The sequence below is a fragment of the Dromiciops gliroides genome, chromosome 3 (genome assembly GCF_019393635.1).
Source record: "Dromiciops gliroides isolate mDroGli1 chromosome 3, mDroGli1.pri, whole genome shotgun sequence".
In the NCBI taxonomy this organism is placed as follows: domain Eukaryota; kingdom Metazoa; phylum Chordata; class Mammalia; order Microbiotheria; family Microbiotheriidae; genus Dromiciops; species Dromiciops gliroides.
In genome coordinates this window covers 517,488,664-517,501,530 of record NC_057863.1, presented here as the reverse complement: position 1 = coordinate 517,501,530, position 12,867 = coordinate 517,488,664, and the positions used below count along the sequence as shown (strand labels likewise).

Here is a 12,867-nt window from a genome sequence, read left to right as displayed (position 1 = left end):
GTGGACTGATGCTTAGTGAAATGAGCAGAACCAGGAAAACATCATGCACAGTAACAGGAACATTGTGTAATGATCAGCTGTTGCTGACTTAGTTCTCTGTGACACAATGATTCAAGATAATTCCAAAGGACTCATGTTGGAAAACTCTCTACATACAGAAAAAGAACTGTGCAATCTTAATTTAGGTTGAAACATACTATTTTCACTTTGTTGTCTTTGTTGTTTTCTTTCTTGATATTTTTCTCTTTTGTTCTGATTCTTCTTTCATAACATGACTAATGTGGAAATATGTTTAATGTAATTGTACATCTATAAGCTATTTCAGATTGTTTACTTTATTGGAGGAAGAGAAAGGAAGGAGGGAGAAAAATTCAGAATTCAAAGTCATGTAAAAATAAATGTTGAAAACTAACTTTATATATAACTGGAAAAATAAATGATTACTAAAACTGAAAAAAATACTGAAATAAATTCTGAAAAAGCACAATTGACCAAATCAGAAAAGAGATACAAAATCAATTGATGGAAATGATTCCTTAAAAATAAGGATTGGGGGGGCAGCTAGGTGGCACAGTGGGTAAAGCACCAGGCCTGGATTCAGGAGGACCCCAGTTCAAATCTGGCCTCAGACACTTGACATTTTCTAGCTGTATGACCCTGGGCAAGTCACTTAACCCTCACTGCCTCACAATTAAGTGCAAAAAATACAAAAAAAAGTAGGGTTGACAAAAGGATAAAGAGATACAAAATGTCAATGAAGAAATAAAATCCTTAAAAATAAAATTAATCAATTGGAAGTAAATAAGTTGATGAAACATCAAGAAACAAGAAAACAGAGAAGAGAAGCAGAGGGAAACCAGTAAGCTGCCTGAGCTCTCCCAAATTTCCCTTAAAAGCAACATTAAATAAAGCTTCTAAATAGATTCTAAAATTACAGAAACTACAAAAAGAAAGAGGATCATAATCTTCCAAGTAGAGATAATTTAAAAGACTTCAGGAAAGGTCAGTATCACTAGGGCATGGAAGGAGTATAGTGCACCTCAACACAGCATAGCATCGAGGGGGTCAGGCAAGTCAGAAGGAAGCAACTGAGGCCTGTTGATCCTGGCTTAGCAGGCTAGTGGCTCAGCAGGCCATTCGTGAGATCCACCAGCACTATGTGAGAGGGCAGGCTGCCAGCTAGCGGGGCACCCACAGGACAGGTGTGACCAAGCCTGTCTCATGCCTGCATGCATGCTAGAAGCAAACCCAGGGTGATGAGAAATCCACAAGACATAGAGGCCTCAGAGAAGAAAGCCAGCTACATAGCACCTATCTCCCAGTACAAGAAGCTTGAAACAGTGACCCTGGTGCCTGAGGGGAACCTCAACCTTAAAAAAAAATAATAATATATGCAACATGAGCAAGAAACAAAAAAGATCTCTCACCATTGAGAGCTTCTGTATCAACAGGGAAGAGACAAACACAAACTCAGATGAGGACAATACTCTCAAATTGCCTACATGTGAAGCCTCAAGAGGGAAGATGAATTGGTCTCAAGAATAAAAATCCTTTTTGGAAGAGCTCAAAAAGGATTTTAAAATCAATTGAGAGAAGTAGAAGAAAAAATGAAATCAATGCAAGAAAATTGTGAAAAAAGAATCAGCAGCTTGGAAAAGGAAACACAAAGATTGACTGAAGAAAAAAATTCATTAAAAAATTCATTTGGCCAAATGGAAAAGGAGGTGCATAATCTGACTGAACAAAACAATACAAAAAATGTGAAATACCTCAATGGAAAGACAACTGACCTGGAAAACAGATCCAGGAGAGACAATTTGAGAATCATTGGACTGATTGAAAGCCAAGATCACAAAAAGAGTCAGTATACCATATTCCAGGAAGTTATTAAGGAGAACTGCCCTGATATAGAATCATAGGATAAAATCATCATAAAAAGAATCCACCATTCACCTCCTGAAAGAACCTCCAAAAGGAAAACTCCAAGGAATATTGTAGCCAAATTCTAGGATTACCAGGTGAAGGAGAAAATACTTCAAGCAGCCAGAAAGAAGCAATTTAAGTATCATGGAGCCACAGTCAGGATTGCTTAGGACCTGGCAGCTTCAGCATTAAAGGATCACAAGGCATAGAATATGATATTCGGGAAGGCAAAGGAGCTTGGATTACAGCCAAGAATCTATAACACAGCAAAACTGTGAATCCTCTTTCAGGGAAAAGGATGATCATTCGATGAAATAGGGGACTTTTAAAGTTTCCTTATGAAAAGACCAGAACTGAATAAAAAATGTGATCTTAACATACAAGACTCAAGAGAAGTTTAAAAAGGTAAACAAGGAGAAAAAAGTTATTCAATAAGGTTAAACTATTTACATTCCTACACTGGAAAATAATACCTATAACTCTTGAGAAATTATATATATATATATATATATATATATATATATATATATATATATATATATATATATATATATATATATATATATATGTGTGTGTGTGTGTGTGTGTGTGTATGTATGTATGTATGTATGTATATGTATGTATATATGTATTTGGGTAGACAGTAGGATTATACACAGAGGGTAAAAATATTAATTGTCTTTGATGTAATGATATAAAGTAAATTAAGGGGTTAAAAAGTAGTTTATGGGAAGAAGAGGAAAGGGGGAAGTGGAATGGGTGAATTACATCATATGAAGAGGTGCAAAATACCTATTAAAATAGAGGGAATTAAGGGAGGGGGGAACATTGTTTCAACCTTACTCTCATATTTTATTCAAAAAGGAAATAACATATATGTTCATTTGGATAAAGAAGCAGAGCACAATCTTGAGGGAAGTAAAAGGGAAAGGGGAAAAGGGGGTTCTAATAGAAGGGGGGGCAGAAGCAGGGTAAAGAAAAGGGAGGGGTCTGATAAAAGGGAGGTCACATTGGGGGAGGCAGGGGTAAGAAGCAAAATGTTGGTGAGGAGTATTGGGTGAAAGAAGGGGGGAAAAGTACAAAGGGGGTAAATAGAATGGAGGGAAATAGACAGCTAGTAATAATAACTGTGAATGTTAATGGGATGAACTCTGCCATAAAAAGGAAGCAAATAACAGAGTGAATTAAAAACCAGAATCCTACTATATGTTGTTAACAAGAAACATATCTGAAGCAGAGAGACACACAAAGGTAAAATGTTGGAGCAAGGGTAGCTAAGTGGCTCAGTAGATAAAGCACCAGCCCTGGATTCAGGAGTACCTGAGTTCAAATCTGGCCTCAGACACTTGACACTTACTAGCTGTGTGACCCTGGGAAAGTCACTTAACCCCCATTGCCCCGCAAAAAAAAAAAAGTTGGAGCAGAATATATTATACTTCAGCTGAAGTAGAAAAAAAAAAGCAGGGGTAGCAATCCTTATCTCAGACAAAGGAAAAGCAAAAATAGATCTAATTAAAAGAGATAAGGAAGGAAACTACATCTTGCTAAAAGGTGTTATAGAAAATGAAGAAATATCTACACTAAATATCTATGTGCCAAGTGATATAGCACCCAGATTCTTAGAGGAGAAGTTAAATGAGTAACAAGATGAAATAGACAGCAAACCTGTACTAGTGGGGGATCTGAATCTTCCCCTCTCAGAATTAGATAAATCTAGCCACAAATTAAATAAGAAGTTAAAGAGGTGAATAGAATGTCAGAAATGTTAGATATGACAGATGTCTGGAGAAAACTGAAAGGGGATAGAAAAAAATATAACTTTTTCCCAGCAGTACATGGCACATAATCAAAAATTGTCCACATAATAGGACACAAAAACCTCATAGTTAAATGTAGAAAGGCTGAAATAGTAAATGGATCCTTCTCAGATTATGATGCAATAAAAATTACATGGAATAAACGTCCATGGACAGGTAGACTGAAACTGAATTGGAATCTTAATTATTTCATTCTAAGGAATGAGTGGGTCAAAAAACAAATCATAGAAACAATCAATAACTTCATGCAAGACAAAGATAATTATGAGACAACATACCAAAATCTATGGGATGCAGCCAAAGTAGTGCTTAGGGGAAATCTTCTATCTCGAACTGCTTACATGAATAAAAAAGAGAAAGAGGAGATCAATGATCTGGGCATGCAACTTAAAAAGCTAGATAAAGAAAAAAATTAAACATCCCTTATTAAATACTAAATTAGAAATTCTGAAAATGAAGGGAGAAATTAATAAAATTGAAAGCAATGAAACTATAGAATTAATCAATAAAACTAAGAGCTGGTTTTATGAAAAAAACCAATAAAATAGATAAACCATTGGTTAATTTGATTTTAAAAAATAAGAAAACCAAATTACCAATATCAAAAATGAAAAGGGGTGATTTCACCACCAATGAAGGGGAAATTAAAGCAATAATTAGGAACTATTTTGCCCAACTGTATGCCAACAAATTTAACAATCTAAATAAAATGGATAAATATTTACAAAAATACAAACTGCCCAGGTTAATAGAAGAGGAAATAAAATCCTTAAATAAGCACATATCAGAAAAAGAAATTGAACATGCCATTTATGAACTCCCTAAAGAAAAATCTCCAGGGACAGATGGGTTTTCAAGTGAATTCTACCAAACATTTAAGGAACAATTAATTACAATATTATTAAAATCATTTGGAAAAAATATGTGAAGTAGTTCTGCCAAATTCCTTTTATGACACAAATATGGTGTTGATACCAAAACCAGACAGAGCAAAAACAGAGAAAGAAAATTATAGCCTAATTTCCCTAATGAATATTGATGACATAATCTTAAATAAGATATTAGCAAGGGGATTACAGCAAGTGATCACCAGGATAATACACTAAGACCAGGTCAGATTTATACCAGGCATGCAGAGCTGGTTCAACATTAGGAAAACTATTAATATAATCAACCACATAAATAAGAAAACTAACCAAAATCATATGACTATCTCAATAGATGAAGAGAAAATTTTGACAAAATGCAGCATGCATTCCTAATAAAAAACACTAGAGAGCTTATGACTAGGTGGAACTTTCCTTAAAATAATAAGCATTATCTACCTAAAACCATCAGCAAGCATTAAATGTAATGGAGATAAGTTAGAGGCCTTCCCAATAAGATCAGGGGTGAAACAGGGATGTCCATTATCACCTCTATTATTTAATATTGTACTAGAAATATTAGCTTTAGCAATCAGAGAAGAAGGAGTTAAAGGGATTAGAATAGGCAAGGAGGAAACAAAACTATCATTCTTTGCAGATGATATGATGGTATACTTAGAGAATCCTAGAGAATCAACTCAAAAATTACTTGAAACAATTAACAACTTTAGCAAAGTAGCAGGATATAAAATAAATACACATAAATCATCAGCATTTCTATACATGACCAACAAAGTCTAGCAGCAAGAGATAGAAAGAGAAATTCCATTTAAAGTAACGGTAGACAATATAAAATACTTGGGAGTCTACATGCAAAGACAAACCTAGGAATTCTATGAACATAATTATATAACACTTTTCACACAAATCAAATCAGATCTGAATAATTGGAAAAATATCAATTGCTCATGGATAGGCCTAGCTAATATAATAAAAATGACAATTCTACCTAAATCAATTTACTTATTCAGTGCCATACCAATCAGAGTACCTGAAAATTATTTTATAGAGCTAGGAAAAACAATAAAATTCATCTGGAAAAACAAAAAATAAGAATATCAAGGGAAATAATGAAAAAAATTCACTGGAAGGTGGGCTAGCTATACCAAATCTGAAGCTTTACTATAAAGTAGCAATCATCAAAAGTATGTGGTACTGGCTAAGAAATAGAGTGGCAGATCAATGGAATAGACTAGGCACAGGAGACACAGTAGTAAATGACTTTAGTAATGTACTTTTTGATAAGCCCAAAGACTCCAGCTTCTGAGATAGGAACTCAGTATTTGACAAGAACTCCTGGGAAAACTGGAAGATAGTATGGTAGAAATTAGGCATAGACCAACATCTTACACCTTATACTAAAATAAGGTCAAAATGTGTACGTGATTTAGACAAAAAAGGTGATACCATAGATAAATTAGGGGAGGAAGAAATTGTTTACCTTTCAGATCTTTGGAAAGGAGAACAGTTTATGACTAAACAAGAGATAGAGAATATTATGAAATGTAAAATGGATGATTTTGATTACATTAAATTAAAAAGTTTTTTGTACAAACAGAAGCAAAGCATCCAAAATGAGAAGGGAGGCAGAAAGCTGGGAAACAATCTTTATAGCCAGTACTTCTGATAAAGGCCTCGTTTCTAAAATATGTTGAGAACTAAATCAAATTTATAAGAATCCAAGTCATTCCCCAATTGAGAAATGGTCAAAGGTTATGAACAGGCAGTTTTCTGATGAAGAAATTAAAGCTATCTATTGCTATATGAAAAAAAATGCTCTAAATCACTAGTGATTAAAGAAATGCAAATTAAAACAACTCTGAGGTACCACCTGACAACTATCAGATTGGCTAAAATGAGAAAAAAGGAAAATAATAAATGTTGGAGAAGCTGTGGAAAAATTGGAACACTAATGCATTGTTGGTGGAGCTGTGAAATGATCCAACCATTCTGGAACTATGCCCAAAGGGCTATAAAGCTTTGCATACCCTTTGACCCAGAAGGTCTGCATCGTTTGAGATAATCATATTATTTTGGTTAGTTTTCTTGTTGATGTGGTTGAGCATGTTAATAGTTTTCTTAATGTTGAACCAGCTCTGCATTCCTCGTATAAATCCCACCTGGTCATAGTGTATTATCCTGGTGACCACTTTTGGGTCTTTTCCCCAAAGAGATCAAGAAAAAGGGAGATGCAAATACATGTACAAAAATATTTATAGCTGCTCTTTTTTGTGGTGGCAAGGAATTGGACATTTATGGGCTGCCCATCAATTGGGGAATGGCTAAACAAGTTATGGTATATGAATGTAATATAATGCTATTGAGCTGTAAGAAATGATGAGCAGGCAGATTTCAGAGAAACATGGAAACACTTGCATGAACTGATGATGAGTGAGATGACCAGAACCAGGAGAACATAGTACATAGTATCATAAACATTATGTGATGATCAACTGTGATAGACTTGATTCTTCTCAGCAATACAAGGGTCTAAGGTATTTCCAAAGGAGTCATGATGGAAAGGCTCTCCAAATCCAGAAAAAAAAAGAACTGTGAAATATGAATGCAGATTGAACCATACTATTTCTTTTGTTTTAAGTGCTGTTGTTTTTCTTTTTTGAGGCTTCTTCTTTTTTGCTCTGATCTTTCTCTTATGACTAATGCAGAGATATGTTTACTGTTATTGTACATATATAACCTATATCAGATTACTTGCTGTCTTTGGGAGGTGGGGGAGGGGAGGGATGGAAAAAATTTGAAACTAGAAATCTTATAAAATCAAATGTTGAAAACTATCTCTACAAGTAACTGGAAAATAAAATTATTTTATAATTTAAAAAAGAAACAATAAAACAAAAGACTCAAGGGAAACAAGAAGGTTAAAACAGACTCAAGAAATAGAAAACATAAGAGATTCAATAAGGTCAAACTGTTTATATTATCATATATAAAGACAATATTTGTGCCTTTTAAGAATTTTATTTTTTATAAGGGAAATTAGAAGGAATATGTGTAGACAGAGAGTGTGGATATAAGATGAATTTGATGGGATATCCTCCTCAAGAAAAAAAAAGCATAATAAAGGAGAGAAAATAAAGATTGGACTAAAAGAAGGAGGGGGGATTTAATGGGGTATATTTTCAGAAATAAAGAGGCATGAAGGAATTATGGTAAAGGAGGCAAAGATGCAGAGTTGGCACACTAAGTTTAAACCTTATTCCCATGAAAATTGGCTCAAAGAGTGAATAACATACACCCTGAATTAGGTACAAAAATTGATCTTACCCTATAAGGAAATAAAAAAGACATGGGGTAATAGGTTGGGTGAGAAAAGGGAAAGTAGATTGGGGGAGGTGAAGGTCAGAAGTAAAATACTTGTGAGGAGGGAAAGAGTTGGAGACAGATAAAAAGGGCAAAATAGAATTGAGGGAAATACAGTTATTTATCATAATTATAAATTTGAATAGGAGAAAGTCACCCATGAAACAGAGACAGATAAATTGGATTAAAAGCAAGAATCTTACAATGTCTTTTTTACAAGAAACACATTTGAGACTGAGATACACAGAGAGTAAAGGTAAAGGGCTGAAGAATAAACTATTATACTTCAGCTGAAGCAAAGAAAGTAGGGGGTATAAATCATAATCTCAAACAAAGCAAAAGCAGAAATGAATTTAATTAAAAGAGATAAGGAACGGGGCAGCTAGATGGCACAGTGGATAGAGCACCGGCCCTGGAGTCAGGAGTACCTGAGTTCAAATCCGGCCTCAGACACTTAACACTTAACTAGCTGTGTGACCCTAGGCAAGTCACTTAACCCCAATTGCCTCACTAAAAAAAAAAAAAAAAAAAAAAAAAAAAGAGAGATAAGGAAGAAAATTTCTATCTTGCTGAAAGATACCATAGATAATAAAGTCAAATCAATACTAAACATAAATGAACCAAGTGGTATAGTATCTAAATTTTTTAAGTTGAATGAGGAAATAGACAATAAAACTACACTGGTATGGGACTTAACTTTATCCTCTCAGAAATTGATAAACCTGACAAAATATCAATTAAAAAAAAAGTTAAGGCATTAAAAAAATATCTGGGAAAGTTAGATGTGATAGATTTTTGGGGAGAAGTGAATTGGAAACAAGAGAAATACACCTTTTTCCACCACTACATGGTACCTACACAAAAATTTGAACATTCATTAGGGCATAAAGACCCCAAAATCAAATGCATAAAAGCAGAAATAGTTAATGCATCCTTTTCAGATCATAATGCAATAAAATCACAATGAATAATGGGCAATGAAAAATAGATTTATATTAATTGGGAACTAAATAATCTAATCCTAAAAACTAAATGGGTCAAATGACATAGAAACAATAATTTCATTAAAGAACATAACAGTGATAAAACATAACAAAATCTATGGGATTCAAATAAAGCAGTAACAAGGGGGAAATGTCTATTTCTAATTGCTTACATAAATAAAATAGAAAAAGAGCAGATCAATGAATTAGGAAAAAAAAAAGCTAGAAAAGGAAGAAATTTAAAATTCCCAATTAAATACCACATTCAAAATCCTGAAAATCAAAGGAGATATTAATACAATAGAAAGTAAGAAAATCTTAGTACTAATAAATAAAACTAGAAACTGGTAATATTTTGTAGAAATCAAGATAGACAAAGCATTGGTTAATTTTATTTTAAAAAAGAAAACCAAATTACTTTAATGAAAAATGAAAAGGGTGAATTCAATACCACTAATGAGGAAGATAAAGATTTATTAGGAGTTATTTTGCCCAATTAAATGCCAATAAATCTGGCAATTGAAACAAGTGTTTGAATATGTACAGAAATATCCATTGCCCAGATTAACAGAAGAAAAATTTATATAACCGTGACTTAAAAAAAAGAAAATGTAAAAGCTAACAGTGAACTCCCTAAGAAAAATTCCCCAGAACCAGATGGATTCACAAGTAAATTCTACCAAATATTTAAGGAGCAATTAATCCCATTACTATATAAACTATTAGGAAAAATAGGCAAAGGTGGAACCCTAACAAATTTCTTTTATGATACAAATATGGTGATGATACCAAAACGAGGAAAAAAACAAAACAGATAAAGAAAATTACAGACCAATTTCCCTAATGGATATTAATGCAAAAATTATAAATAAAATATAAACAAAGGGATTACAACAACATATCCTAGGAATCATACACTATAACTAGGTGGATTTATACCAGGAATATAGGGCTATATTGGGGAAACTATCTGAATAATTCACCATTTCAATAATAAAAAGCAAAATCATATGATTATATCAATATCTTCCTTCTCCCCTCTATCTCCTTCCAATTTCCTCCTCCCTTTTTGTGCCCCCCTTTTCTGCTGCCTCCTCTGTTTCCTTCTCTTTCTTTTGGTCCAGGCCCATCCCCTCTCTGAGGCCAGTGCCTGGTCCCTTCCACCTTTTCATTCATTCTTTTTTTTTTTTTTGTGAGGCAATTGGGGTTAAGTGATTTGCCCAGGGTCACACAGCTAGTGTTAAGTGTCTGAGGCCAGATTTGAACTCAGGTCCTCCTGAATCCAAGACAAGCGCTCTTTCCACTGAGCCACCTAGCTGCCCCTTCCTTCATTCTTATGCAGCATAGCTAGTATAAGTTCCAAAATGTTCAATCAAATGGTCTTTAGGGAAGTCAGTCATTCTGGGAGCTGCTACACATCCTCAGTTTGTCAACTGAATGCACAATTAGCAAGTTGGCTTTCAAAAGTACTCTCCAGAAAAAGACCTGCTAGAACAATCACTACCTTCACCAGCACACAGCCATGAATGTTTTTGTTACTGTGTGTCTTGCACTACTCATTTTTACAAACAATTGGATACACTTATAATCCAGAGAATTTTTAAACTGATGCCTTCCTAATGATGTACACCTATCTCTTTGTTCACTTTCCAATGTGAATATCTATAAAACAACTCTGAAAAAAATTTAAAAAATAAAACAACTCTGGATGACTTTCTCATTGATAAATAGTTTTATGCAGAACTATGGAAGAGAAAATTGTTTTAGTGTATGTTTCTGTAGACAGATAAAGATGAACACAGTATTGAAATGCATTTCCCTTATACTCCTAAAGTCATGAAAAGCCATAAGGATGAGATTACCATTATCCTTGTATTAATTGCTACTCTGAGTAAACCAAAGGAATAGAAATTTGGAAAACTCTTTAGTACATATATAGTGGGTCTTGGAATCTCTTTGTAGTTTATTCTGATTTTTGCTCTCAGGGGCATGAGACTTACAGAAATAGACCCCATATCTCTCAGCAATTACTTGAAGAAATGCATAACACAATATTTAGATGACATCCCATTGGGGTGTTACTAAATGCTATCACAAAACTCAAGCAGAATGGAATGAATATGAGCTTTTCATGTTTGAATTATGCCACTCAAACCAGTGCGGAATCATCAAGACAGCTCAGTGAGTTAAGCAGCTGGAGTGCAGTACACTGAAACTCTGAATACTCCTGGACACCACATACACATACTCATACTCTAAATGGGGTTCTAGTCCAGCCTTTACAAAAATATATTTCATGATCTTTGGAGATACTGAAACATCACAATTCATACAACTTTCTTCTTTTCTTTTCTAATAGATGCAGTTTTCTTTAATTTCAATTAATTATAAAATACTTTCTTGCATGAAAATATTTAATGACTTAAAAAAGTGTTGATGTATGTAAAAAGGTGGTGGCAGATAGTCCTTTAGATACAACCTGCAAAGCATTTACCTTACCTAGTACTCTCTGCTGATCTGTGAACATATATTTAGCTTTTAGAATATTTTTTTTGCAAAATGTAAACAAGCAAGCAGAGAGTAAAATCTTTTTTTAATGATAAAAATTTCATTTATAAATCATTATAATATAATCTATCTCAAGAATAGTCAACTACTGCTTGTGTTGTACAACATACCTTTTATTTTAGTTACTGATAAAGGGCTACACAACATACAAAAGAAAGGAAAGGAAAGGATGAGCAGGATGTTCTCAGAAAAACCTGAAAAGACATGAACTGATGCAAAATAAGATGAACAGAACCAACAGAACAATGTCCACACTCACAGCAGTACTGTACAGTGATGAACTGTGAATGTCTTAGCCATTCTCTGCCATAAAATTATCCAAGAAAATCCTGAAGGACTGAAAAAATACTATACATCTCCAGAAAAAGAACTAATGGATCCTTAATGCAGATTGAAGCATACTTTTTAAAACTTTACTTTTCTTGGGTTTTTTCTTTGTTTTCTTTCACAACATGACTAATATGGAAATACATTTTGCATGATTGCACGTGCATAATCTATTTCAATTTGCTTGTCTTCCCAATGAGGAGAAAATAAGGGAGGGAGAGACTTTGAAACTCAAAAGCTTTTTTTTAAATGACTAAATAAAATCTACATTTAATTGGGAAATATATAGTGAAATTTAAATTGTTTTGTTTTGTTTAGAATTTTATTTTCCAAATTACATGTAAAAACAACTTTTGACATCAATTTTTTAAAACTTTGTGTTCTAACTTCTCTTCCTCCCTCCCAACACCCACCCCCAAGAATTCAAGCAATTCAATTTAAGTTATACATGAGTAGTCATGGAAAATATCTGCACATTAGCCAGGTTGTGAAAGAAAACAGACAGAAACAAAACTTCTAATAAAGGAACTATCAAAAAATTATGCTTCATTCTGTTTTCAAATACCATCAGTTCTTTCTTTGTAGATGGATTGCAATTTTCATAATTCCTTTCAGAGTTGTCTTGGATCACTGAATTGCTGAAAATAACCAAGTCCTACAGTAGATCATCTTACACTATTACTGTCATTTTGTGTACAGTACATTTCACTCTGCTTCAGTTCATGTAGGTCTTTCTAGGTTTTTCTGATAGCATCCTGTTCATCATAACTTTTATATAGTACCTTAAACTTGACAAAGAATTTTCTTCACAGTAGAGTAGCAAAGTAAGTACCATATGTTTTGCCATTATAATCAATCATCATAACTGATTCCCTCCATTTTATTCCCTTTCCATGATATTTACTCTATTTTCTATCTTCTTTTATCCTATTTTTCCTCAAAAGTGTTTTGCTTCTGACTGCCCCCTTCCCCACTCTGTCATCCCTTCTCTCACCCTTCCCT

General features: G+C 33.7%; 1 pseudogene; it reads left to right on the top strand.

Moving 5' to 3' along the window:
• The first annotated feature begins 10,334 nt into the window (after window positions 1–10,334).
• On the top strand, window positions 10,335–11,229 carry LOC122747879 (annotated as a pseudogene).
• Window positions 11,230–12,867: the final 1,638 nt, after the last annotated feature.